Source organism: Bos indicus, chromosome 27 (assembly GCF_029378745.1).
Source record: "Bos indicus isolate NIAB-ARS_2022 breed Sahiwal x Tharparkar chromosome 27, NIAB-ARS_B.indTharparkar_mat_pri_1.0, whole genome shotgun sequence".
NCBI lineage: Eukaryota > Metazoa > Chordata > Mammalia > Artiodactyla > Bovidae > Bos > Bos indicus.
The window spans coordinates 456,837-480,926 of NC_091786.1; the positions used below are offsets into that span (position 1 = coordinate 456,837).

At 44.9% G+C, this 24,090-nt stretch overlaps 1 protein-coding gene across 4 annotated transcripts in view; it reads left to right on the plus strand.

Moving 5' to 3' along the window:
* Positions 1-24,090, plus strand: part of DLGAP2 (DLG associated protein 2) — a 645,672-nt gene that overhangs the window by 24,406 nt on the left and 597,176 nt on the right. Inside the window, exon 1 of one of the 4 annotated variants that reach the window (XM_070781743.1) lies at positions 15,603-15,745. The exons of the other annotated variants lie outside the window; for them this stretch is intronic. The gene's annotated coding sequence lies outside the window, so the exon portion shown is untranslated. Of the gene's footprint in view, positions 1-15,602; positions 15,746-24,090 lie in introns of those variants that run through there. 4 annotated transcript variants of the gene reach the window in all.

Genomic DNA, 24,090 nt, shown 5'->3' on the forward strand with positions numbered 1-24,090 from the left:
GTTTTGAAGCAAAGAAGTTCCGATTTTCCCAGTGGATTGCGGGCAGGCTGCTGGGCATCTTGCATGAAGGGGTGTGAGGACGATGCGGTCACTGAGTTTCCTGGGTCCCTCTGCCCCGTGAGCCGTCTGGGACCCAGGCGTCCCTGGGCAGCCGGGCTCGTGTCCTGGCTCTTGCCTGCTTCGTCACCTCCTCGACTCTGCGTCCTCAGCAGCACTTTCCCTCCATGCGGCACTTTACGCGATACTCCAGCACCTGCTTCTTTCACATTCATAGATTTCCTTCTCCACAGAGCCCTTGGCAGTCACTTGGCGGGATGGTGAGGTCTCAGAAGGAAGAGAAGGCTAGTAAATTAAATACTTGAGTGCCTCAAGTCAGACGTGAACCACGTTTCAGTTTGAAAAGTAGTAGGATTCTCTGGCATTATTAAATGACATTGGCCAGAAGTTCACTAAGGTTACTGTTTTCCTGTCTCTCTTAAGCCCTTTTCCTGAAAGGTCTGCGTGTGTGTTTTTGCATTTCACAAGTAGACCTAAGGATGCTGGGGGAGCAGAGTGCGGGGACCGATGGTGGTAGGAAGACCTGTGACGTCTCCTGTGGTGAACGTGTCGCTTTGATCCCAAGCAGGCATGCTAGTGATGGAGGTGGACAGTCGTCCTCCCATGTGTGAATGTGCATGTCTTTGACCTGTGCGTGACCTTTTCTTACAGACAACACAGTATGATGCGGCTTCCCTTTCTCCTTAATACTGGTCCCGAGGCTCGGGGGCTCCACTCCTCAGTGTTCTCATCCCATCTCTGTCCTCACGATACACCGCCCTGGCCCCTGCAAAGACCCTGGGGAAAGGGTGCGTCCACGTCTAGGGGATGCTCAGGACAAGGGTGGGAGGGGAGAGGCTGGCACTAGGGGCTGGGCACCGTGTCCTGGTGCCAGTCAGGTGGTCCAGAGTTTTTCTTTCTCCACCAGACCTGAGGAGGACCCCTCACATTGTCATCTGGTGGATCATCAAGTGTGGTTTTGGATGGAAGATCGCCATGACTTTGCTGTAACACTTTCTGGGAATCAGTGGCTCGGGTCTCTGTGTGAAAAAGGTTTCTCATGCTTAAATCTCAGCAGGTAAAACAGAGAACAGAAATATGCTGGACCCGGTTTCAGTATAGCAAGAAGTTGTACTAATTAATGTAAACATTTTTTAAAAGAACTCTATTGTGAAAGTGGTGAAAGTTTAATCTGTATGTTTAAAATTGTTAATAAAAATTTGCACCAGCCCCAAGGATCCTGTATTGAACCAATACAATATTGTAAAGTAATTAGCCTCCAATTAAAATAAATTAAATTTTAAAAAATTTTGCAATATCTCTGTAAAACACTTGGAACCTCATGGTCACAGGATGCCTTATTTCAATTCACATACATTTCTTTGTTGCAGGGAAGAATGAAGTGATGATCAATAAAAACTTTCAAGCGTAAAGTATATTACTTTAGGATGAAATCCTTTGGGGTAAATGGAGTGGAATTAAGAGTTGAAGGCGTAAAAGAAACAGTGTAAAATTTCTAACTGCTTGGTTCACACACAGCTCAGAGTTGGACTTGCCCCCTGCCAGGAGCGCAGTCTGTCTGTGGGGCTCAGTCTGCTCAGCCTCAGTATCACAGCAGGCAGCCTGGAGCACGGTGGCCCCTGAACAGATATAGTCATTTTGAGGCCACTGGATGCATACAGAAGAACCAGGGAGCGCTTTCATTTAATGGCAGTCAATATGCTATTCTAGGAATTAAATCATTTGCAATGCTCTAGTAGTCATTTAAAAATTTTCAAAGGGTGCTTGAGAAAAATCACGAAGACCACTAGTTTGGGGAATTGGGAATCAGGGGTCTGATGTTCAGGGAGCATGGGGATGGGGGGTAGGAGCAGTGGGAAGACCAGCTCTGGACACAGAGGCTGGGAGGGCCCACAACCCCCACCCCCAGCTCTGGGGAAACATCCCCTGCCTTGGCCCTCTATTATACTGATTTGAGAAACCTAGTTTTTAGAGAGTTACCTCTTATTTAAGCCAATTGCAGTGTTACCATATTCAGATAATCCTTTTTGCACAGGGGGATAAAGGGCCCTCTGCTCAGGGAATTTATGAGTAGTGCTGCCTGAATCCGAGGGGCTGAAATGGGCCGTGCTGTCCTCCTGGTGAAGGGGAGAACCTCCCAAGGGAGTGGCATGGACGTGGCACCTTGAAGTGGGTCATGTTGGGCCAGGGGTCCCTACCTTTGAGGCTGTTCCTGGGAGAGATTGTCTGAAAGGATCTGGGAAGAAAGAGAGATGGTTATGGAGATGAACACATAGAGGATGGGCCAGGTGATCTGGAGAGGCACAGCTGGCGTCAGGTCAGGCCCCGTCCAGCATCAGCGCTGCTGAAGAGGGGGTGAGCCTGCCTGGCGGGGAGCTGGGCGTCCCTCCCCAGGACACGCAGAAGTGCCTCGTGCACGCGGAACTCGCAGTAACCCCGTGCCTGCCGTGGACCTGGAAAAGGCTGACAAGAGTCAGGGCAGTGGAAACAGAAACCTTCCTTATCGCGGTGCTGAACTTCAGCCGATAATCTCCTTGTTTAACATAACAGGGAGGATGAAGCAGAAAGGAACCGGCTCGCAAGTAAAGCAGGGCTCTCGCAGTACCAGAGTTGTCCAGCCGTCCTGGCAACGTCCCTGGCTTCTCACAGGACCGCTCCTTCATTCCCATGGTACGTTGTGTCTGCCCACTTCCCCATCTAAGTTAGGGTGTAAGTATGTTAGATGAGGGCTTCCCTGGTGGCTCAGATGGTAAAGAATCTGCTTGTAACATGGGATACCTGGGTTCGAGACATGGATTCAATGCCTGGGTTTGGAAGATCCCCTGGAGGAGGGCATGGCAACCCACTCCGCTGTTCTTGCCTGGAGAATCCATGGTCAGAGGACCTCATGGGCTACAGCCCATGGGGTCACAAAGAGTCTGATACCACTAGGCGACTGAACAACACCATGTTAGGTGACACTGAGTGTTGGTCCTGTCCTCCGGGAATCCGCTGTCAGAACTCTGTCTGCACACAGTTCCCGGCCTTCTGAGGGGAGCCAGCAGCTCCCTCTGCCTGGAGGGCCTGGACGTGGCCTCTGAGCAGCAGCGTGCAGTGTGGGGCTGCAGTTTCATTTTAGGTCCTCTTTAGACAATGACTTCCTTCACAGCACCTTTTAAACACTTACTCAGTAGTTTACGTATTTCCTTTGATGAGATTAAAACTGACCTAAACACTTATTATATATATTTGTCACTGTGGTGTTTAAAAAAGAACTCTCAGTTTCATCTAAAATCCATTACTGTATCTTCTGAGACAATATTAACAAGATGGTAACTATGGAGTCCTCGAGTGCCGTCTGGCCTGGCGCTGATCCTGAGCTCAAGCTGTTCTGTTTTACGACGAGTTCGTAAAACTCATCTGCATGTTGTGGGCCAGTCAGTTTTCTAGCCGGTGCTGATGTAGGAGCTGCAGCAAGTTATCCAGATCTAGAATTAGTGATTTTCAAGGTGGATGAAACACCCTTCTATTGGAAAAAGATGCCATCTAGGACCTTCATAGTGAGAGAGGAGAAGTCAATACCCGGCTTCAAAGCTTCACAGGACTGACCCTCTTGTTAGGAGCTAATGCAGCTGGTGACTCTAAGTTGAAGCCAGTGCTCCTTGACCATCTGAAAATCCTAGGGCTCTTAGGATTATGCTAAATCTACTCTGCCTGTGCTCTGTAAATGTAACAGCAAAGCCCGGATGACAGCACATCTGTTTACAACATGGTTTGCTGAATATTTTCAGCCGACTGTTGAGACCTGCTGCTCAGAAAAAAATGTTCCTTTCAAATTATTCCGGTTGCTGACAATTCCCCTGCTCACCCAGGAGCTCTGATGGAGAGGAACAATGAGATGAATGTTGTTTTCGTGCCTGCTGACACAACATCCATTTTGCAGCCCACAGATCAATCAGGAATTCCTACTTTCAAGTCTTATTATTTAAGAAACACATATCATAATGCTAAAACTGTATACCATAGATAGTGACTCCTCTAATAAGTCACTGGGCAATCAAATCAAGTCCACTGAAAATCTGCTGGAAAGGATTCACAATTCTCTGTGCTGTTAAGAACAGTTGTGGTTCATGGGAAGGGGAAAACATATCAACACTAACAAGAGTTTGGAAGAAGTTGGTTCCACTCCTCATGGATGACTTTGTGGAGGTTCAAGACCTCAGTGGAGGAAGGAACTGCAGATGTGGTGGAAACAGCAAGAGAACTAGAATCAGAAGTGGAGTCTGAAGATGGGACTGAACTGCTGCATCTCATGATAAAACCTGAAGGATGAGAAGTTGCTTCTTACAGATGAGCAAAGAGCAAAAGTAGTAGTTTGAATCTACTCCTGGTGAAGATGCTGTGAAGGTGGTTGAAACGACAAGAGGACTTAGACTACTCAGTAAACTTAGTTGATAAAACAACAGAAGAGCTTGAGAGGATTGACCACAGTTTTGAAAGATGTTGTGCTGTGGATAAAATGCTATCAAACAATGTTGCTGCTGCAGAGAAATTGTTCGTGAAAGGAAGGGGTCAATCAATACAGTGGACCTCGCTGTTGTCTTAATTTAAGAAATTGCCACCCCAACCTGCAGCTTCCACCACCCTGATCCATCAGCAGCCATCAACATCAAGGCCAAAACCCTCCACTGACAAAAATATTACAACTTGCTGAAGGTTCAGCATGTCTTTTTAGCAGTAAAGTACTTTTTAATTATGTATAATTTTTTTATACATAATGCTGTTGTATACTTAACAGACTGCAGTATAGTTTGCAGACAACTTTTACATGCACTGGGGAACCAAAATTTCATGTGATTCACTTCATTGCAGTGGTCTGAGACCTCACCCCACAGCTCCTAGTGTCTCTGAACTATGCCTGTATTGCAGAAAGAACTTGAAAATTAGGGGGAGTGGGTGGCACTCACATCTCTCCCCCCACCCCAGCTTCAGTACAAGTTTGTCTATTTTTACCTGCATTTTATATAAGGATTTTTGTGTATACGTTTATATAATTCAAATGCAAAAAAAAAAAAATTGGTAACATGGACTAGAAGATTTTCAGCTAGTCCTTCTATGACTAAGATGATTTGATAATTGATACATTTTAAGTACTGTGTTTGGTAAAGACCTCGTTTTCCTTTGGTATGTATGTAGTTTGTTGAGAATATTCTTAAGCCTGTTACACAGTGGCTGGAAAAATGAAAGACATTATTCACCAAGTAGCTCTATAACAGTTGGGTCCCCCAGTTGGTAGAGGAAGTTTCTGTTGAGATATTGTGCTGGGAACAAACGAATCATTTGCCAAAAGCATGGCATTTGACTTGATTGACTTAAATGACATTGCAATACAGCAGCTCTTAGGGGCAGATGAATTTCAGTGTAGGTTAGGTTCTAACACATCTAAAAAAGATCCTGAAATAACAGTGAGTTAAAGATATATATATATATATATATGTATGTATGTATAAACAAAGGCCAACCTGGGAGCATGCATGGCCCTGTGGACGTTCCTTCAGCATCACGGATATGGATGTCCTCTAGCTTGTTGCTCTGCCTCTTTGAACTTGGGTCTTGTCTCACACGCCAAGGTGGACACCAGTCATCATATAAACTTTCCACCCAGCACTAAGAAGGGCTATTATTAAGCACTCCCTATTATTAAGCACCTGTCTTAGGGGTCACACAACATTTCTGCTACCATCTTACCTTATGAAATTTAGTCAGTGGTCATTCCTATCTTCAAGGTAAGCTGGGAAAGGCAGTATTCATCCTAAAGCAGGAATATGCGCACTTCTATAAAAGGTCGGATAATAAATATTTCAGGCTTTTCAGGTCATTTCATCTGTCTTGCACTTCTCATCTCTGCCATTATCTTCTGAAAATAGCCCTGGCCACACATAAATGAATACAGATTGCCATATTCCAAGAAAACTTTATAGATACTGAAAATTGAACTCTATATAGTTTTCACATGTCATGAAACATTATTATTTTGGTTCTTAAAGTCATGTAACAATGTGAAAACCATTTTTAGCTTATGGCCCATATAAAAACAGGGAATAGCAACTGATTTTTGACAGGAGTGTCGAGTGTATTCAGTGGGGAAAAAATAGTGCCTTCAACAATTGATGCTGGGAAAATGGGATGTCCACGTGCACAAGAGTGAATCTAGACCCCTACCTCATACCATATACAGACATTAACTCAGTATGGATCAAATACTGGAAGAGCTGAAACCCTTAGAAGAAAACATAGGAACACATTTTTTATACTGTTGGTATGGCAATGGTTTCTTAGATACAGGACCAGAAATACAGGTAACAGAAGAAAACTATATATATATATACACACACACACATGTATATATATATCTTCTCTAGTGACTTAGTAAAGAATCTGTATGTGTGTGTCTGTGTATATATGTGTGTGTGTATATATATATATATATATAGCCTTGTTTATATTATAAAACTTTTGTGCAAAAAAAGCATCATCAATAGAGTAAAAGAAAGTCCATGAACATGAGAGAATATTGGCAAATCACATATCTGGTAAGGGTTTAATATTCAGGATGTATAAATCCTGCAACTCAGCCACAAGACAACAAACAACCCAACCCAGTTAAAAATGGACAAAGGACAGTAATCACTATTTCTCCAAAGGTGATATAAAATGGTCAACACACATGAAAAGATGCTCAACATCATTAGTCATTAGGAAAATGCAAGTCAAATCTACAAAGAGACATTACTTCACACCTACCAGGATGGCAAAAACAAGCGAACCAAGAACAACTGAAAACCCCAAAACAAAGCAAAGGAAAATAAGTTCTGGTCAGGATGTGGGGAAACTGGAACCCTCATACTTTGCTGGTGGGAATGGAAAATACGGCACACAGCTTGGCAGACCTTCAGAAAGTCCACAGAAATACCTTGTGACCCAGCAGTTCCACTCCTAAGATGCACTTAAGTGATCTGAAAACAGCAACTCTAACTGGGACTCATATGCCACTGTCCTACCTTTATTCACAGTTGCTAGAAGGTAGAACACCCCACTGCCTATGGGTAATAAAGGGATAAAGAATGTGGTCTATCTGTACAGTGGAATATTATTCAGCCTTGAAAAAGATGCAGTCTGACACTGCTACAGGATGATGGATCTGGAAAACAGTGTGCTGAATGAAGTAAGTCAGATGCAGAAGTACAGATATTAGATGGTTCCAACAGTGGCTGACTTTATGTTCTGGGCTCCAAAATCACTGCAGATGGTGACTGCAGCCATGAAATTAAAAGACGCTTACTCCTTGGAAGGAAAGTTATGACCAACCTAGATAGCATATTCAAAAGCAGAGACATTACTTTGTCAACAAAGGTCCGTCTAGTCAAGGCTATGGTTTTTCTAGTAATCATGTATGGATGTAAGAGTTGGACTATAAAGAAAGCTGAGCACAAAAGAATTGATGCTTTTGAACTGTGGTGTTGGAGAAGACTCTTGAGAGTCCCTTGGACTGCAAGGAGATCCAACCAGTCCATCCTAAAGGAAATCAGTCCTGGGTGTTCATTGGAAGGAAGCTGATGTTGAAGCTGAAACTCTAATATTTTGGCCACCCGATGTGAAGAGCTGACTCATTTGAAAAGACCTTGATGCTGGGAAAGATTGAAGGCAGGAGGAAAAGAGGACAACAGAGGATGAGATGGTTGGATGGCATCACCGACTTAATGGACATGAGTTTAGGTGAACTCCGGGAGTTGGTGATGGACAGGGAGACCTGGTGTGCTGCGATTCATGGGGTCGCAAAGAGTCGGACACGATTGACTTGACTGAACTGAACTGAACTATGTGGAATACTCAGAACAGGCAAACTCAGAGACAGAGTATAACACAGGGGTCAGGGGCTGGGTTGGGGGAGAGAGAGAGGGTTACAGGGCACAGAGTTTCTTTTCAGGCTGTTGAAACATTTTGGAAACAATCCAGCTAATTGTAGGACATCATGAATATAATTAAGGCCCTCGAATTATACACTTACAAAAAATGGTTTAAATAGTAAATTTTATGTTATTTTGCCACCATGTTGACAAATCTTTAAACTCAGGGGTTGTATTATTAAGGATAAATGAGTGAACACAGGACTTCTCTGGTGGTCCTATGGTTAAGACTCCATGCTTCCACTGCAGGGGGAGCAGATTTGCTCCTGGTCAGCGAACTGGGAGTCTGCACAGATGTTAGGGGTAAGTGTCAGGGCCTCTGTAGGTCCCTGGACTCTGTAGGGCCCTGAGTCCCTTGGGCAGCAAAGAGATCAAACCAGTCAATCCTAAAGGAAATCAACTCTGAATATTCATTGGAAAGACTGATGCTGAATCTCCAAGACTTTGGCTACCTGATGCAAAGAGCCAACTCGTTGGAAAAGACCCTGGTGCTGGGAAAGATTGAGGGCAGGAGGAGAAAGGGGTGGCAGAGGATGAGATGGTTGGATAGCATCACCGACTCAATGGAAATGAATTTGAGCAAAAAAAATTTAATAGTGAAGGACAGAGGAGCCTGGCGTGCTGTAGTCCATGGGGTTGCAGAGAGTCAGACAAGACTTAGTGACTGAACAACAAGAATAACAAGGGTGGGCCAACTTTTTAAAAAGTAACAGCATGGAATGTTAATGTTAAAAGCCTTACACTCTTGGGTAATAACAGCTAAGGAATATAGTAGTATTTCTTCATTCATTTAAAAGCCTAAATATCTTAGTAATTTGGTAATACTCTTAAAAACATTTAAAAAAATATATTGGTACCTGTATACATTTTAGAAAAATTTTTAAAAAGAAGGTATGTTATATATCCAAAGGAATTAAATCACTATCTGAAGGCGATGTCTGTACTGCCTTGCTCATTGCAACATTATTTACAAGCCAGGATAGAAACAAACTAAACGTCCACTGATGGATGAATGGTTATATATATACAGCGTATACATACCCGATGGAAGATCAATAAGCCTTTAAAAAGAAGGAAATCCTGCCTTTTGTGATAACAGGGATGGAACCTGAGGGCGTTATGTTAAGTGAAATGTCAGAGAAATATCAGTATGGTATGATCTCACTTATATGTGGGATTAAAAAAAGAAAACTAGAATAGAACCAGTTGAGCTCTTAGAAGTAAAGGATCGAATGGTGGTCGCCCGAGGCCCCTGTGTTGGCCAAAGGTAAAAGCTTCCAGTTATAGGATGAACAAGTCTGGGGGTCTGACATCCAGCTAGGTGACTGGTTAGTTGTGTATTATGCACCTGAAGTTGCTCTGAGTTTAGAGCAGTGATGTTCTCATCACAACAGCAACAACAAGAAGTGGTAACCATGTGAGGTGAAGGACTTGTTAAGTAACACTTCACAATTTATACATGTGTCAGATCTTCATATCTAGACCTTAAATTCACAGTGTTGTGTCTGTGTGTCCACTGTATTTCAGTGTGTGCTCAGCTGTGTCTGACTCTTTGTGACCCCATGGACTGTAGCCCACCAGGCTCCTCTGTCCATGGAATTCTCCAGTCAAGAATACTAGAGTGGGTAGCCATGCCCTTCTCCAGGGGATCTTCCTCGCCCAGGGATGGAACCTGGGTCTCCTGCAATGGCAGGCAGATCTTTACCACTGAGCCACCTGGAAAGCCTATGTTTCAGTAAAGGTGGGCAAAGAGAAGCCATACATCTGTCCCCGCAGTCACTCGGTGGTGATTCCCTGCGGTGACTCTGGTCTCCTAGGCTGCTTTGCCCACAGGCAGGCAGGTACCGGCAGTTCATTGCTTTTCTGTTGGTGCCTAATGAGTTATGAGTATAGCCGTGTTCTGAACTGTGTCCAACTGGGTGCTCTGTGGGAAGGTTTAAAAAGTCCCTGAGTGCAGTGGTGTGGACAGAGCCATGTCAGGGTCCCAGCAGAAGGGAAACATGTACCCTGAGTGATGCAGGGGACTCCTGGGGCCAGGTGGGTGCAGAGCTGTCACCTTGTCTGCAGATACATCCCCAGCCATGGACCTTCCAGTGAACAGAAACACAGCGTGGGGCGGGGGGAGTGCAGCGTGCTGGGCTGGGGAGTCCGAGCCCCACTGTTAAATAGCTCTGGACAGAGGCCCTTGGGGTCCCAGCCACAAGTTGCCTCTTGTGGGGATCACTCTCTGAGGTGATCACTCTCTGAGCAGGCAGGGAGCCCCGAGAGGCTGGGTCCTGTGACTAGCAGCTCATGGCGAGTCCAGAGGCTAGGAGCTGGATCGGAGTCCCTGGTCCACATGAGGGGCTGTCCTAAGACCTGTTCCGACCTCCTGTTGTTTCCTGAGCGGAAGCCCAGGTATTTGGACTTGTACCTGGTTTGTTCATATTTCCTTGTGTGTGTGCTAAGCCTCCGTACTGTGAATATTTTTAAAACTATGTAAATAGTGTTTATGGTTGCACAACATTGTGACTGTATCTGTACTTAGTGACACTGAATTGTGTGCTTAAAAGAGGTTAATGTGGTAAATGCCATGTCTATTTTACCATAATAAAAAGTATGTAGGGAGATGCTGAGTATATGATTCCCTAATATACTACTTTTTAAAAATGTTTTACTGATGCTGGAAGAGCCAACACATAAGGATTTCTCTGTCTTGGAAGCTCTACCCTGCACCGGTGTTTATAGTAACTGTAGGTATTTTCTGGTGGCGGGTATAGATTTTTAAGAAGTGATGTGATTATAACACTTCATGTTTTCTCTTATGTCTTAGATTTTAAAGGATTGAAATGCATGATTGTTGATATATTAGAGCTTTCAAAATACATTTTCTTAATATTTTTTGAAGTTTTTTTGCTTGTGTCTCACTGCAGGGATCTCCAGCATCTCTCATAATTAAAGATTATGGTTATAGTTATGTTTGTAGTCATCCCAAATTTTGTCCATAAAATACATCATGTCCCATCACATACATTAAATGTGTTTTGTTAGAGGGCTTGTACTTCCTTCATCTTGCCTGGAGATATGAAAATAATCCAAACCTATTTCAGTTGAAATGATGGTAGTGCACCCGAATGGCCAATAGGAATAGGATTCTGCGTCTTGGACCAGAAGCACAGAATATAAGGTAGAAATTATCCTCAGGAGCATCGCCAGCAGCTCCTGCTCCACACTTTGCCTGTTATATTTAAAATGAAACTGAATTTGTGAAGTATCTGCACCCTAAAATGGAGAAGGAGCTTCTTCCCACCTCTGTCTCCGCTTCTAGAAGACTCTCCACCAATACCTGCCCCCACTTCCCTGACCATCTTTCTCCTCCTGTAACTCACAGAGTTCACTGTTTCTAAGGAAACCCCCTGGAATCAACCCATCAGCTTTTAGGAGCTTGCATACTCGGATCCTCTGAGAGCTGGTTTTGAATTTATTTGCAGATTTTTTTTCGTTGGTGGAACACTCGTGTGTTTGTGTGGCATAGCAGCGAGGAAGATGGGTTTGGAGCCACATAAATCTAAATCTAATTATGACCTCACCCTTACTGTCTTATAGCAGATGAGTCACTTGTCCTCAGTACTGGTTTCCTTACCTGAAAAGAGAGGCTTGTTCTAGTTCGCAGGGTGATTGTGAGTGTGGAGCCCGCAGCGAGGCACACAGAGCAGGATCAGGGCACAGATGTGTCTGAGTCCCTCACCTCTGTGCTCTGTCCCCTCACGGGCCAGCAGCGCTGCTCCGTGGATGCTCAGGGGATGATCGTTCTGCAGAACCTAGATTACTGAGCCAGGGGCCAGTGACACAGGAAAAACCCGTGGTCTCTGATGATCATGACTTCCTCAAAAAAAGAGTTTCACTTGTAACTCAGCCACATTGTTCTGCATCCCCGATGTATTGTTGTTATTGGTGTAATAACAACAGCTGTGTAACTGGTGTGTTGAAGTATAAATTTTCCTTTGTTTTGTGCTCTTTTTTCATTCATTACAGTAATCTCCCTCCAGAGTGACGATCTGTAGTCCTGAATGGGGTCCCTGCCTTCCTGATGTGCAGCCCTGTCTGGTGGGGAGCTGGCGCAGAGTGGCCGTGATACACCGGTGCATCTGGGCTCATCAGGGTTCCACTGATGGTGCCGGGGCAGCGTTTCTCATCCCCACTGGGGACCTTCCTGGATGCCTTTTAGAGTCATAAAGGATGATAAAGACAAAGGGCCGTTGCCTGTAACTTGAACTTTGTGGGTCTTTCAGGCGGTGTACTGAAAACCTAAGTCCCTGTTCACGTCCTGTGTCTGCAGCTTTGACCCCACCTTGCTGGGCGCTGGCCGGGCTGGTGTCCCTGTGGGCAGTGTCCTAGTGTGTGTGCTCTGTGAGCCTCCTCACCTCCCAGGTCGCTCCTTTCACTAGGAAACACGCTTTCCTGCTGCTTCTCTGCAAGACCCCTCCCGCCTTCCTAAGTGTCACGTTTTAGTGCCTGTAGACATTCAGGGTTTGGACACCTGCATGTGAAGGGGAGGGGCACGCACGGGAAGGGGTCAGGCCAGTCCTGCCCACACATCCCCTGGCCCCCAGGCCCTGAGTTTCTGGGGGCTCTGTCTCCATGTTACTGCCTGCATCTTGGTCCCCAGTTGTACTGGTTGTCCTGGCAGTCATAGTGGCAGTGGTGCTCATTTGTGCCCACAAGGTGGGCAGCAAGTTCAAGGGTCAGTGCAGGGGCGAGGTGACTTGGTCAGGTCCGAGTAGCTGGTAGGTGGTGGGACAGGAACTGAAAGTCGAGCCCACCCTCCTCTTGTCTTACGGTGCTCCCCACCCCCATGCTAAAATATCTCTAAGGCAGCGACAGTGAAGAGACTTGTGTGTTTTCCCCAGTTCAGCAGGTGAATGAGCTCCGAGCTCTGCTGCCCCCGTGTCCCACTAGTGGTCAGTGCTGTGCTGGACCTCGAATGGATCTCATATTAAGTGTTCTTTCCCTGACATGGTAAAAAAAATCAGAACATGGCATCCATCTACTTTATTTGGATCAAACCACCTTTCGGAAACTCTCATCTCACTGTTTCATTTTCACATGCTATGAGCTCGTTTGTTTACAGACCACCTCCTTTCCAGGTTTGGTCTTGGGTGATGATGCTTTGTGATGATTTTGGAGATGACCACAGAGATGCCCTATCACCGTTGTGGATGAGCCACACCGGAGTGAAGCATGGCTTCCTCTGATTCTGGTCAGAAGTGCTGTGTGTGAGCCCCGCAGGGCTCTGTCCGCAGGTCAACAGGAGGGCTGGTGTCCTCTGCTGTCCAAAACACGTCCTGGGGCTGGCCATGAAGCTTCCACCAGCCCTAGGCAATGCATTTTGTCCTTTTAAATCAGAATGTGAGAAACACTGATCTTAATGCCTATGGAGAGCTGTTTTATTGGTGACAGAAACACGGATTTCTTTTCAGATGATTTTTTGTTTTATAGTTATTTGGGCACAACACTGATGGAACTGAATAATTTGGGAAATGATAAAATTGATCGTATCTTTTGAATTGAAAATTTATTCTTTCTGAGTCTTGTTTGTTCTTCATACATAATTGGCTGAAGCAATGTTTCATGGATTCCCAGGCAGAGTGATAGTGCATCAGTGTATATCTGTGCTTCTTTTCCTCTGACTGTTTTCAGCTGCCCTGGCTGCCAGAAGAGGCCAGGCCAGGGCTCTAGCGCGGGTGTCTGCTTCTCATTCTGGAGGCTGGCCATCTGGGCTCAGGGTCAGCGGGGCTGGATCCTGGTAAAGCCGCTTCCCCTCTCCTCACCTGACCTCAGGGCTTCTGCCCTCCTCCTCCTGTCTCTCTTCTTATTAGGCCAGGAGTCCTGTCAGCTGGGGCTCCACCGTTAGGACCTTGTAGGACCTTAATAACGGCCTTAATGGCCGTGTTCCCAAGCAGTCACATTGGCAGTAAAGGCTTCAGCAGATACGTTTTGCAGGGACATAGTCCACAACACTGGTTAAAACACACATGGAAACCTATCTTTCTGCAAATTGGTCATTGAGTTCAGTTGTAGGAAAACAAATTCATTCATAGCATCATTGCTGATTCTCATGTTTTAGTAGAAGACTAATAATAGCTTATGTGACCAGACCAGAGTTAAAACAGGTAGTGGCTTAGTTTTTCATTGTTTTAATTTATAGGTGTTACCAAGATGAATTAGTTGTTTTAAGTATGATGCAGACAATTCAAAAGGTAGAGGTATAGTTTCAGGACAGGCTGGTTCATTTCCATGAGAATGTGGTTCAGGATTGCAGACTGGACAGTTCCTTAGCATGTGCAGGTAAAGCAGAGCAGAGAGCTGCCTTTGCTGGCGTGCCCCTAGTGGGGCACGCTGCTCAGTCAGGCTGTTTGGTTTTGGTCTGAAAGTGAAGTTGCTTAGTCGTGTCTGACTCTTTGCGACCTCATAGACTGTAGCCTACCAGGCTCCTCTGTCCATGGGATTTTCCAGGCAAGAGTACTGGAGTGGATTGGTGTCGGTCTACTTCCCTCCTTTTCACAGAAAAGTCCCCAGTGCTTGGAAAGCTTGCCTCTTGTCCAGTACCACATAGTGGTGGTGCCATTATTTGAATGTGGGCTTATTTTAAAATTTGATATGTGATCCAACTGAAGGATCTTAGAATTTCCAGTTGGAAATGCCGGAATCTAAGTGAATCCTTTCTAACTATGCTGTGTCTGTCTTTACAATACACTGCCATGAGTTATGTATGGGTTGATTCTGCTTACACCTCTGTCCTGGGTATGCTAGAAAGGAAGGTTCTACCAGTCATGATTTCCAAGGAAAGCAGGTAAGGTGAGGCAGAGAGCTGTGGGTACTTCAAGTCTTCTTAGGAAACACTGCCAGGGGCAGATACCACCCAGAGGTCAGAGACATGGCTCACTCTTCTACACAACAAGAGTGCCTGGAAAATCAGAGAATGCTATGTGTTCAGTCCTTGATAAAACTAGACCAGGAATTCAGAGGTGGTACATCAGTACCAGGCTTCCCAGGTGGTAAGTGGTAAAGAATCTGCCTGCCAATGCAGGAGATGCTGGTTCCATCCCTGGATCTGAAGATCCCCCAGAGGAGGAAATGGCAACCCACTCCAGTATTCTTGCCTGGGAGATCTCATGGACAGAGCAGCCTATCAGGCTACAATCCATGCGGTCACAAAGAGTTGTTCACAACTGAACACAGGGCATACCCCTGGAACAGTGGTAGGAATTTGTGTTGGATATAAACTTAGAGCTGGAAGTAAGGCAGGACCTCTGAGAAGCCCTGTTTCCAGTCCTAAGATTGAGGCTTAAGTAGAAAAGAGATAACACCCCTCCTTTCTGCACTCTAGTAATAGGCTACAAGATTCCCTACAGCCTGGAAGAGCTAAGAGGGAGATTCGTGTATCAGTACCACCCAGTCCTCTGTAACTAAAACGTTAAAAATCAATTTGAGGACACGTGAAAGGTCTGCACACGCCCCGTTGAGCAGGACGGCCTACGAATCCCGCAGGTGTAGCTTGTCTGCGCGTGCGCTTTGCGCTCTCCGGGGCCCAGTGCGTGGAGCGGGGACGTGGCCGCACACGTGACCCCACGCCCGGCCGCCGCAGCCCCGGGGCCTCGCGGCTCCTCGTGGGGCACCACGGCTGTTAGAGCTGTTAGAGCTGTCCCGGCTCTAACTGAAGGGCTGCCTGTGCCCAGGTTTCGCAGTCACTCTGCTTTAAGGTAAAGGTTTCTGTTTTGTGGGGCGCTGGGGTCTGACTCTGGATTTCCGTTTTTCTCTTGGCCCGTGACTTACTCGAGGGCCGGGTCACGGCCGCGTCTGGAATCTGTACTTTGGGCTCGAGGGCTCTCCTAGACCCCAGGCACCCCGAGGGAACGGGCTTTGAGGAGCACGAAAAATGAGGGGCCTGAGGGAAGCTGTTGGAGATTCTGGCCGGCTGAGGGGGAACAGCCAGGAGGGTTCCCTGTCAGGAGAAGCAGGCCCGCGTGCAGGGGGCCGGGGAGTGGGGCGCGGGCGGGGCGGCCGCGGGGACCAGGGCAGAGGCTGCTCAGTGCCCAGTCAGGAGGGACGCGCCCACCACCCGCTCAGGACTCCTGTGAGGTTGCAGGCGCAGACAGTGAGGGCTGAGACCGGTGACAGGAGAGGCACCTGGTCGACTCGGACCCCAGAGAGCCAGCCCGTGGGCCTCAGGCCAGCACTGCATCCACTCCCCTCTCAGCGTGGGCGCAGGGTGGCCGTGCGTTCAGCTTGAGTCCTCGCGGGTTGACCTTGCGGCTGTGTTGAGGCCGAATGTCAGCTCCTGGCGTCAGTCCCTAGGAGAGAAGGAGCTAAAGGTTGGAATTAGCTCATTCGGCTTTCAACGGATATGGACACTCTCTTTATAGACCAGGGCCTTCCCTGCTGGCTCAGCGGTGGAGAACCCACCAGCAATGCAGGGGATGTGGGTTCAACCCCTGGGTCAGGAAGATCCTCTGGAGCAGGAAATGGCAACCCACTCCAGTATTCTGCCTGGAGAATCCCGTGAACAGAGGAGCCCGGGGGACTACAGTACATGGGGTCGCAGAGTCAGACAGGACTGAGTGACTGAGCACGTTATAGACCAGAGAGGGACTTTGGAAACGAGGTGGTTCTGCCCTTAGAAGGTTCAGACTGTTGGAACAAGACCCGGCATCCGGGCGACTCACAGATCCCGTGTCTGCTGAGAGCTTGCTGGTTGGCAGAGAACATCTTCTGCAGTGTCCTCACAGGTGGGGAGGGCTGTGGGCTCTCAGGGGTCTCTGTCATCAGAGCACTGATCCTGTGCATGGGGGCTGCACCCTCATGACCTCTTCACCTTGGGGTGGGTTACTACATGGTTTTGGGAGGACACAGGTGCTCGGTCTGTAGCAGAGGTTCAGGACCCTGTGCTGCAGTCCCATGGGCTCCAGTGAAATGGTGAAGGAATCATATACAGAGATCTGTCAGTTGCCTATTCCCACTTGAGACCAGGGGTCACAAAGTAGAGCAGTCATATCATAGAATCTCTTTCCAAATGTGCAAGGTTTTTCTGTACGTAGAACTAGTATTGACCAAATGTGATGTATTTTAATATTAGGAGAAAATTGTTTTTCAGTCGCTCAGTTGTGTCCAACTCTGTGACCATGGACTGCAAAACACCAGGTTTCCCTATACTTCACCATCTCCTGGAGCTTGCTCAAACTCATATCCATTGAGTCAGTGATGCCATTCAACCATCTCATCCTTTGTCATCCCCTTCTCCTCCTGCCTTCAATCTTTCCCAGAATCTGGGTCTTTTCTAATGAGTCAGCTCTTTGAATCAGGGGGCCAGAGTATTGGAGCTTCAGCCTCAGCAACAGTCCTTTTAATGAATATTCAGGATTTATTTCCTTCATGATTGACAGGTTTGATCTCCTTGCAGTCCAAGGGACTTGCAAGAGTCTTCTCCAACACCACAGTTCAGAAGTATCAATTCTTCAGAGCTCAGCCTTCTTTATGGTTCAACTTTCACATTTGTACACGACTACTGGAAAAACCATAGCTTTGACTAGATGGACCTTTGTTGGCAAAGTAATGTCTCTACATTTTAATATGCTGTCTAGGTTTGTCATAACTTTTCTTCCAAGGAGCAAGTGTCTTTTAGTTTCGTGGCTGGAGAAAATAGGGACATATAAATAAACATCACATTTCCAAGGAATGTGTGATCTGACATTAATACCAGCTGTTGTTAATCATAACAGGGTTCTGTACTGCTAGTGACCGGAACACAGGAAACGTGCCTGGGACGTTTACCTGTTCCCAGTGGTGTTCTGGGAACAAGTAAATGCCCAGGGTAACTTGGAATAGCTTTTCCTTTTGAAAAATAGCTTTGCTGAGGTATAGTTCACATACCCAGCAATTCACCATTTAAAGTGTATAATTCCGGGGTTCTTGTTATATTCACAAAACTGCAGCCATCACCAAACCAATGTTGGAACATTTTCATCACCCCTCAAAGAAACTGCCCACTGGAAGTAACTCCAGCCCCTGCTCCTGGCAGGGCTGATCTGCTTTTTGTCTCTGTGGATCTGTCTGCTCTAGAAATGAATCACACTGTCCCTGGTCTCTGGTGACCCGTGTTTTTCACTGAATGGTGTGTTTTCAGGTTTCACCATGTTGTGGATGTATTAGAACTTTGTTCCTTTTCTTTTTGTGCTAAAATATACATAATATTTAGCCTTTTTACCATTTTAAATTCAGTGGCATTAAGTAAATTTATGATATGCAACCTTCATCAGGGCTTGCCTGGTGGCTCAGATGGTAACGAATCCACCTGCAATGCGGGAGACCTGGGTTCTATCCCTGGGTTGGGAGGATCCCCTGGAGGAGGGCCGGACAACCCATTCCAGTATTCCTTCCTGGAGAATTCCCATGGAGAGTGGTGCTTGGCAGGCTACAATCCATGGGGTTGCAAAGAGTCAGACATGACTGAGTGATTAAGCATAGTACAAGCTTCAAGAGTATCCATTTTCAGACTTTTTTTCCTTAACAACAGAACTTCATCCTCATTCAACACCGACTCAATCCCACTGTGCACCCCCCACCACCACCACCCCACCCCTGGTGACTTTATTCTACTTTGTCTCTGTGAACTCACCTATTCTAAGTATGTCATATAAATGGAATCATCCAATATTTGTCCTTCTGTGTCTGCCTTGTCTCACTTAGTGTAATGTTTTCAAGGCTCATCCATGTTGTAGTATGTTTCAGAGCTCCCTTCACTTTTAAGGCTTCATAATATTCCACTGTATGGATTTACCACATTTTGTTTATCCATCATCTGTTGGTGGGCACTTGGGTTGTTTCCAGCTCTTAGCTACTGTGAGTAATGTTGCTCTGAGCATGTATATAAACATAGTCTGAGCCCGTTTTCCATGTCGGATGTATGACTAGGCACAGTAACAGCATCCTAGTGGGTGTGAAGTGCAATATCATTGTGTCTGATTTGCTTTTCTCTAATGACTAGTGATGCTGAACTTGTTGGACATCTGTATGTTTTCTTTGGAGAAATTCAAGTCCTATTTTTTGAATTGTGTTTTTTTCTTTTTGTTATTGTATTAAGAGGTTCTTTATATATTCTAAATATTAATTTCTTATCAAATGTGTGACTTGCAAATGATTTCTCTCTCTCTCTCTCTTTTTTTTTTTTGCTGCACCATGTGGCTTGCAGAATCTTAGTTCCCCAATCAGGGATGAATCTGGGACCATGGCAGTGAAAGCACAAAATCCTAACCACTGACTGGACTGCCCAGGAACTCCCCAAAAGTTTTATGTTGACCTTAGGTTTTCTAAGAATTTTATATTTTTAATTGTTTAGCTCTTTGATCCATTTGGAGTTAATTTTTCAATGTAGTAGAAAGTGAGGGTCCAGCTTCATTTGTTTTGCTTGTGGATCTTCAGGTTTCCCAAGGACCATGTGTTGAAAAGACTGTCCTTTGCCCATGGAATGGCCTTGGCACCCATGGATTGTAGCCCATCAGGCTCCTCTGTCCATGGGATTTTGCAGGCAAAAATACTGGAGTACATTGCCATTTCCTTCTCCAGGAGATCTTTCTGACCCAGGGATTTAACCTGAATCTCCTGTGTCTCCTGCATTGGCAGGCGGATTCTTTACCACTGAGCCACTTGGGAATCCCTATGTATAAGGTGAGGGTCCAGCTTTATTTGTTTTGTTTTGAACGTACACGTTCAGGTTCCCAAGGACTATGTTTTGAAAAGACACCTCTTTCCCCATTGAATGGTCTTGACACCCTTGTGGAAAGTCAGTTGACCATACGTGTGAGGGTTTCTTTCTGGGCTATCTATTCTGTTTCATTGGTCTGTTTATCTTTCTGTGTGCCAGCACTATGGTTTGATCACTGTTGGTTTATAGTGTTTGTAGTGTTGGAAGTGTTTAGATCAGAGAGTGTTTCAACTTTTTTCTTCATCTTTAATATTGTCTAGGCTACTTGGCAATGGCACCCCACTCCAGTACTCTTGCCTGGAAAATCGGATGGAGGAGCCTGGTAAGCTGCAGTCCATGGGGTCGCTAAGAGTCGGACACGACTGGGCGACTTCACTTTCACTTTTCACTTTCATGCATTGGAGGAGGAAATGGCAACCCACTCCAGTGTTCTTGCCTGGAGAATCCCAGGGATGGTGGGGCCTGGTGGGCTGCCGTCTATGGGATCACACAGAGTTGGACACGACTGAAGCGACTTAGCAGCAGCAGCAGCAGCAGCAGGCTACTTGGGCTCCATTAAGACTCCATATGAATTTTAGGCTGGATTTTTCTCTTTCTGCAAAAAAGCGCTATTGCAATTCTGACTGAGATTGCATTGAATCCATAGATCACTTTGGGTAATATGGTCATCTTTTTTTAAAGTTTATTATTTGTCTATAATGTTTATTTCATTTATTTATTTGCCTGCATTAGGTCTTCGTTGCAGCAGACAGGATCTTTGTTGTGTCATGCAGGATCTTCTGTTGTGGCTTGAGGCCAGCCTGTGGACTCTCAGGTTGCAGTTCGGGGACTTAGTAGCCCCTTGGTATGTGTAATCTTAGTTTCCCAACTAGGGATCAAACCTTTGTTCTTAGAATTGCAAGGCACATTCTTTACCACTGGACCACAAGAGAAGTCCCGATATGGTCATCTTAACAATATTAAGCCTTCCAATCCCTGAATGTAGGATGTTTCCATTCATTAATGTCTCTTTCCATTTCTTTTAGCAGTGTTTTGTAGTTTTCAGTGTATTAGTCTTTTGCCTCCTTGATTGAATTTATTTCTAAGTATTTTATTTTTTGATGCTTTTGTAAATGAAAATTAAAAAAAATTATCTTTTAATATTGTTCATTGTTATTGTAGAGATGCAGCTGATTTTTGTGTGTTGATTTTGTATCTGCAATTTTGCTGAATTCATTTATTAGCACTTACAGTTTTTTAATCCAAATAAAAATAGGAATTGAAAATAATTTAAGGTAGTATTTTTGGAGCAGTTTAACATTCACAGCAAAATTGAGGAGAAAGTTAGAAATTTCCTGTGGTGCTTCCCAGGTGGCTCAGTGATAAAGAATCTACCTGCTAGTGCAGGAAATGCAGGTTTGATCCCTGGGTCAGGAAGATCCCCTGGAGGAGGAAGTTGCATCCCACTCCAATATTCTTGTCTGGAAAATACCATGGACAGAGGAGCCTGGTGGACTAAAGTTCCTGGGGTTGCAAAGAGTTGGACACAGTTTAACGACTGAGCATGGCACTAGAGATTTCCTGTACATCTGCTGCCCCTACACACCACAGCCCACCACCACCCCCCATTCCTGCCTGATGGACTGCATGTTACAATGGATGAACCTGCATGGACACGTTGGCATCATGCCAAGTCTGTGGTTACATCACGATTACATCAGGATTCACCCTTGGTGTTGTATTTTCTGAGGCTTTGGACAAATACTTAATGATGTGTATCCATCATTATAATGCCACACACAGTAGTTTCACTGCGCTAAGAATTCTCCATGCTCCACCTGTTCCTCCCTCCTCCACACCCTGATCTTTCTCCTGTCTCTGTGGTTTTGCCTTTTCCAGAATGTCATAGAGTTGGAATCACATTCTTTAGCCTTTTCTGATTGGCTTCTTTCACTCAGTGATAATGCATTTAAGGTTTTTCCATGTCTTCTTATGATTTGATAGTGCATTTCTTTTTATCACTGACTAATCCTGCATTGTCTGGATGGACCACAGTTTATGTATCCAGTCACCTACTGAAGGGCATGTTGACTGCTTCCAAGTCTCAAGCAGTCCCACTTGTCTGTTTTTGTTCTGTTGCCTGTGCTTTTGGTGTTTTATTCAAGAAAGCAATGCCAAGTCCAATGATACAAAGCATTTCATCTGTTGTAGGAGTTTTATGTTTGGGTATTTAATCCATTTTGGGTTAATTTTTGTAGGTGGTGAAGATAATGAGTAAAGTCCAACTTCATTTTTTTTTTTTTTTTGCGTGATGATTTCTAGTTTTCTCAACATTTGTTGAAGAAATTGTCCTCTCCCTATTGTGTGGTGTTGGCACCTCATTGAAAATCATTTGACCATGTGTGTGAGGGTTTCTCTCTTTGCCGTATTCCTCTCCTTGGGCTCTTTGTCTTCATGCTCTAAAACCAACTGGTTTTGATAATTACATGTATATAATTACACGTGTTATTAATATAACCATATGCATATTGTCTTCTGCAATTGCTTTTCAAATCAGTTAAGGGAAGAAAGAAAAAATGTGTATTTATGTGGTATTTTTAATTGTTTTCTTTTATAATAGTTATCTTTACCTGCTGTATTAGTTTTCTGTTGCTGCTGTAGCAAATTATCACAAATGAGGTGGCTTAAAGGACCACAGATGTATTATCTGGCATTTCTGGAGGTAAGAAGTCTGAAATGTCCTTGCTGGACTATAGTCAGGGTATCAACAGTACTGTGTTCCTCTGGGAGGCCTAGTGTAGGATCCACTTCCCTGCTTGCTTCCGCTTCCAGTGGCTGCATGACTCAGGGCCCGTTCATCTTCAGAGCATGTAGAGATGGGACTAAGCCCTCACGCTGCCATCTTGCTTGCTGTCTGTCTTCTGCTTTGCTTTTCCAGTCATATGGACCTGGTGATTCCACTGGGCTTACTCAGATTATCCAGAATCATCTCCTGTCTTGATATTAGCTAATTGCCAACCTTAATTCCATCTGCAGCCTCAACTCCCCTTTGCCATGTACCACAATGTAAGTCACAGGTTCTGGATATTAGGGTGTGGAGATTGGGGAGGACTGTTATTTTGCCTACCTTACTGGTGTTCCCACCCACCCCCACCCCAGGTATCTGAATGGACTGGCTTGAGTCACTTGCTTTCAGTCAGAAAAATTTACTTTAGTATTTCTTCTAAGTTCTGCCAGTAATACAATCTCTGTTTTTATTTATTGGGAAATTTCTTTATTTTACCTTCATTTTTGAAAAGTTAATTTTGATAATTGTAAGATTTTTGGCTGACAGTTTTTTTCTTTCAGTGTTTAGAATATGCCGTTTCCTTCTGAATTCATTGTTCCTAATGTAATTTCAGAAACAGTCTTCTTGGCGTTCACCTACATGTGACAAATCGTTTCTGTTGCTGCTGTCCAGCTTTTCTCCTGGTGTTTAGCTTTTGTGTTATGATGTATCTGGGTGTGGAACTCTGCATGATCCTGGTTAGAATTTGTTGAGCTTCTTGGATGTGTATATTAATGTTTTTCATCAAAATGTGGAACTTTGAGTTCAGCCATTGTTTCTTTGAATATTTTTTCTGTTTCTCTTTCCCCTTTTTCCTCTTGTTCCTTTTACACATATGTTGATTTAGCTAATGAGAGCCCACATTTATTTTTTTGTTTTTTAATATTTATTTATTTTATTTGGCTGTGTTGTGTCTTAGTTGTGGCACATGAGATCTCCCATCTTCATTGCAGCATGTGGGATCTAGTTCCCTGATGAGGGACGCAACCTGTACCCCTGCACTGGGAGCACAGAATAGTCTTCGCCACTTGACCACCAGGGAAGTCCCTGGCCCACATTTCTTTAAGGCTCTCTTCATTTTACTTCATCCCCCTTTCCCCTCTGCTTGTCATGTTGCATCTTCTCTACTGACCTATCTCAAGTTTGCTTATTCCTCTGCAGTTCAGATTTATTTCCAAACCCGTCAAATGAACTTTTCAATTATCATACTTTTCAGTACAAGAATTTCCATTTAGCTTTTTTGCCAATTTCTATGTCTTTATTGATATTCGCTATTTTCAGTTCTTTTCCAAGCATGGTTTCCTTTAGTTCTATGAACATATTTATAATGGATGTTCTGGTGTCTCTGTTAAGTCTAAAACCTGGGTGCTCTCATAGGCAGTTTCTTTTCCATTGCCCCCCCCCTTTTTTTGTTTCTGCATGTGCATCACATGTTCCTGTTTGTGTGTCTCATAATTTTGTATTGAAAACTAGACATTCTAGATAACTTATTGTGACAGTCCAGGATGTTGATCTTCCCTCTGGGGCTTCCTTTTGACTTT